This window comes from Cupressus sempervirens, chromosome 1, assembly GCF_028749045.1.
Source record: "Cupressus sempervirens isolate cs-2001-9-10 chromosome 1, ASM2874904v1, whole genome shotgun sequence".
Classification (NCBI taxonomy): domain Eukaryota; kingdom Viridiplantae; phylum Streptophyta; class Pinopsida; order Cupressales; family Cupressaceae; genus Cupressus; species Cupressus sempervirens.
Window position 1 is genome coordinate 6,406,923 of NC_143118.1, and position 4,757 is coordinate 6,411,679.

The following is a 4,757-nucleotide window of genomic DNA, read 5'->3' on the forward strand; positions in this document are numbered from 1 at the left end:
GTTGTTTAAATAAAGAGCATATGTGTTTGCATTATAAGCCTTTATATAAATAAGATTACGTGTTTACAATCAACGTATTAAATTGTTAACAGAACTCCAGCGTAAGACAAATTTTCCAACATGAGTCAGACAACAAGATATAGCCCTCCGCCACGGCACTTGGTGCCTTTACCTTCACGGCCACTTCTTGCCACGTGTCGGTCGAATTTGACAATAATTTGATTTAAGGATAAATTTAATGACGATAAAGATAAGGCAAGAGTGAAGAATTTGAGCTTTCATGGGGCCCAGGCAAAAGTGACGGGATGTGCCGTGCGCTCATCTTAGAAACGCCGTGCTGACAGTTACGTTTGCGTGGATATCACGCTCTCAATCCCCAACACCTTTTCCATGAAAGGAAAGGTTCTTTTCAATCTGACACATCGCATATTTTACATGCTTCGCCGACATGGCACAAAATGGACTTCAAAATTTTACTATAAAATGCTGTCTTTTTGTGGGGATTAAATATAGTATATTTATGTTTTTTTTTTTATCTAAGGCTATTTTGTTTAATATTGGACTAATATGATTATTTATACATGTGTTTATGGATTAATTGATAATATATTTATACTATTTTCTCTAATTAAATGAATTTTAGACGATCATTATATGGATTATAGTTATTTTAAAATGATAGTTATATTATTCTTTTATTTCATATTTATAATTTTTATTAGTACATATACATGTTAGTAAAATAAAATATTGATGTTATTATTGTGGATCAAGTAAACTATACTATTTTTAAGTTTTAATGAATTTTTAAATTTCAATTTTTTTCATTATATTGTATGATTATTTTTGTACTTACAAATAAATGCAACTTATTCTAAACAAATTTTCATGTATAACTAATGTTTATCTATCACATGCAAATTTCTTTTAACAATAGTTAACCTTTGAAATAACTATTATTTATCATAAACTACTCCCTACATATTACTAACTCTTATCTGACATATTGTTGGTAAACAACTTTGTCACAGTAGAATTTGCCCGATGGAGTGTCTGGCAAACCGTTCACAACAATTGGATAGGCCCTTGGTATGCGGCCTTCCTCTGCATTTGGAGGGGCAGCTCCCTCGTATGATATGATTTTGAAGCTTTTCGAATAAAGAATCTAAAACTAAAAGGTGAGAAAGCTCATGATGACGAATGCTTCGCTAATAACAATAATCAAGATCTACGCTTGAAAACTATTACTAGCACAATGTTGATCCACAGATTCATAAACATCTACATCATACCGTGAGAATGCTCAATACAAAGAGAATCAACATTTCTAACAATTTAGATTTGGAAGAAGAGAACTCAAATTGCACATTCCTTTATTTTCTTGCACCAAGAATTCAAGAGGAATTTCTGATTACAAAGACAAAATTTGTACATACTTTCCAAATATCATCTCTTAATCAAAATTTTAGCATAGTGCTCCCTTTTTCCAAAGCCAAAAAAATCCCTTTACAAAGCCCAAAAGAGCTCTTATATAGACACAAAGGTAAATAACTACTCTTCTGTGGTTAGTAACTACCCCCCAAATACGTGATTTGGATGAGGTTAATTAACCTCCACAAAATTAACCTTAATGAAAAGAATGTTGAGTAATTTATCTTGATAGCCATCAGATCTCCTCCTTTTAATCTTGAATGCTGAAGAAGAGTCAGAGCATGTGTTTTTACAATCCAACTCAAAAAGGTATTTTGCCACATATTCACCTAGCTCCAAATTGGAATGGATTCTATAGGCACCAAGCAGAGATCCCCAAACAGCAGCATCTAGTTTGACTGGCATTCCCTGTATAAAATCAATTGCTTCATTCAGGCATGCCGCTCAACCAAGAAGATCAACCATGCAGCAATAATGATCTAATGTTGGCTTGATGTGATAACGGTGAACCATTCGATTGAAATATAGCCATCCATCATCCATTAGGCCTGCATGGCTACAAGCTAACCAAACACCGGTGAAAGTTACATGGTTTGGACTCATAACAGACCCTTGCATTTCTTCAAAAAGAAGCAGGGCCTCCTTAGCAAAACCATTCACGACATAACCTGTAATCATCACAATCCATGATACTAGATCTCTTTGAGAAATTTTATCAAATACTTTGTGAGCATCTAGTAAACAACCGCACTTAAAGTACATGTCAATAAGAGCACTTTCTACAAAGCTATCAAACTGTAGCCCACTTTGAATCACATCCTCGTGAACCATCTTGCCATGCTACAAAGCCGCTAAGTTAGAACATGCCAGTAGAACAGAAAAAAAGGTTTCCAAGTCTGATTTCAAACCTATCACTTGCTTTTTCTCAAACAGTTCTAGGGCTTTATTAGAATACCCATTTTGTACGTACCCCACAATCATTGAATTCCATGAAACTATACTACGTTCAAGTATCTTTTGAAAGAGATCAAGAGCTTCATCAATGAATCCATTACGTTCAAATCCTTAAAAAATCACATTCCACGAGATTACATCTCGTTTTGGCATTTCGTCAAAAATCTTCAATGCTTCCTCGACTTGACCACTCTTGGCAAATCCTGCAATTATAGCATTCCACGTGACCATATTTCGTTGAGGCATTGCATCAAACACACGGCGTGCATCTTCTACACTCCCACATTTTGAATACATATCTACTAGTACACTCCCCACAAATAAGTCGAAGTGAAATCCACATATTATTATATCCTTATGGATCTGCTTCCACTGACACAGAGCTCTCAAATCTACATATGCAGGAAGAACGCTGGCAAAAGTATACTCGTCTAGTTGGATGTGTGCTTTCTTCATTTGACAAAAGAATTCCAATGCTTGTTCTGCATAACCCCTTCGTATATAAGCTACAATCACGGTAGTCTAGGAGGCCACATTTTGTCAAGCACTTTACGAACTTCTACAAGATTGCCAAGCTGGACATACTTGTTAACTTTATTATTCCACACAAAGTTGCTGGGGGTTTGCAATCCAGTCTAAATAAAGTGGGCTTGCACCAACTTTCCTTGTGCTAGAAGTCTCTTCTTGATGTAGAGCTGCAAGAGATTGACATAAAGCGTTGATGAATATGAACACAAATTTTGCTGATCAAAGAATTGCAAAATGTGGAGAGCTTCTTTCAGTCAGCCCTCTTTACACAATCTAATAACATCCACACATTTCTCGGTGTCTATGTGTTGGTAAACAGATTTGCTACATCCATGAGTATGTTTCTTCTGTAACCTTCAATATGCCTTCTATCCTGGCACTTGCTTTTTAGATGATCTTACTTCCAATGCTTAACTTTAATCAGCTAAACAAAGAGGTTAATAACTGCCTCATAGAGGTTAAGAAATACGTGTTTTTGGAGAAGTTAATTAACCTACTCTAAAATGTGTGTTTTCAAAGTTATCATTAACCTTTTGAGAGGTTAAGAAAAATGCATTTTTGGAATGGTTAATTAACCTACTCCAAAATGCGCAATTTGAAAGTTATCATTAACCTTTTGAGAGGTTAATGGTTAATGATAGACTTGAAAACACGTATTTTGGGTCTCAACATTAACCTACGATAAGTTGGAGCTTAGAAGCCGAATTTTAAAAATTTCAAGTGCTGGGCAGAGATAAGGACGAGCCAGAGACATGAAGATTCAAAAACTCATGAAAAATCAAAGATAAAATGGTCATTTCAATGATCAAAATGGGACGTATTTCACACATAACCAAGGGATTAACAGGTTCAAAAATTGAAACACTTTATGACACACATATATAAATTTCTTGTTGTCACCTTGTGGGTCGCTTACACAACTCTACCGATAAGTAGGTTGAAGGTATGTCTTCACTCTAGGGAATCAAAATTGCCCTCTACTGTTATTCACACTCTAACAATTGAGGGGGATTCTCTCATTCATCATTGAAACTACTAAAGGGACTTGTTACCCTGGTTGGTGTATTCAAGGTATTATAAATGACATTTGTGGTCTCTTCATTAGTTTTGATGATTTCATCCAACAACTTATCTATAGAGAGGATAATGTTGTTGTTGATCATCTTGCCTCTATTGGGCTTGACACTGTTGGAATTAGATGTTGGTGAAAGGAGAGTACCCTCCCCTAGGGGACTCTCAATTTCATGAGAAAATATACTTCCCTCAAGTTACGATGATTGCATAACCATGGTATGGACTATGTTGTATGTCTTGTTTGATCTTCTTAGTAGGCTCTTAGCCTACTATTTGTTTGTGCTGTCAAATTTCTGGATTTGATTGTACTATTTGTTGCCATTTTAAAAAAAAATTAGTTTGAATTTGGCATGTAGCTCCTTGGCTCACATGTCATTATGATTTATTATCATGTTTTATCAAGGCAAAGGGATAATTATATCATATTGGTTTTCATGGGACTTCGACCAAGCTAGAAAATCATGCTGAAAATTGTGTTATTTTAGAGTTGTTATCTCCTTAAGTACTTTCCATGTCCATGAAACCTCTCATACGAGAAAGATGACAATTTTGATATGGGTGATGATAGGGATGGATTTGTATTAAATGCCTTCACTATTTTTATTTGCTCCTTCGAAGAGCAAAAATGGTTGCCCAACATTTTGCAACTTTATTAGTTCCATTCGAGAGCTTCTTTGTGCCTAACATTAGAATATTGTCCTTAGAATCTTGAATTACACAACCTACACAACACTTCCCTAGATTTTCTTTGGAGACCCCGTCAAAGTTTA

The 4,757-nt window shown here is 35.2% G+C and overlaps 1 pseudogene; it reads right to left on the reverse strand.

Annotated features, from left to right (window-relative positions):
* Positions 1–1,602: 1,602 nt before the first annotated feature.
* LOC149575864 (pentatricopeptide repeat-containing protein At1g74630-like) lies at positions 1,603–3,667 on the reverse strand (annotated as a pseudogene).
* Between the last annotated feature and the right edge of the window lie 1,090 nt (positions 3,668–4,757).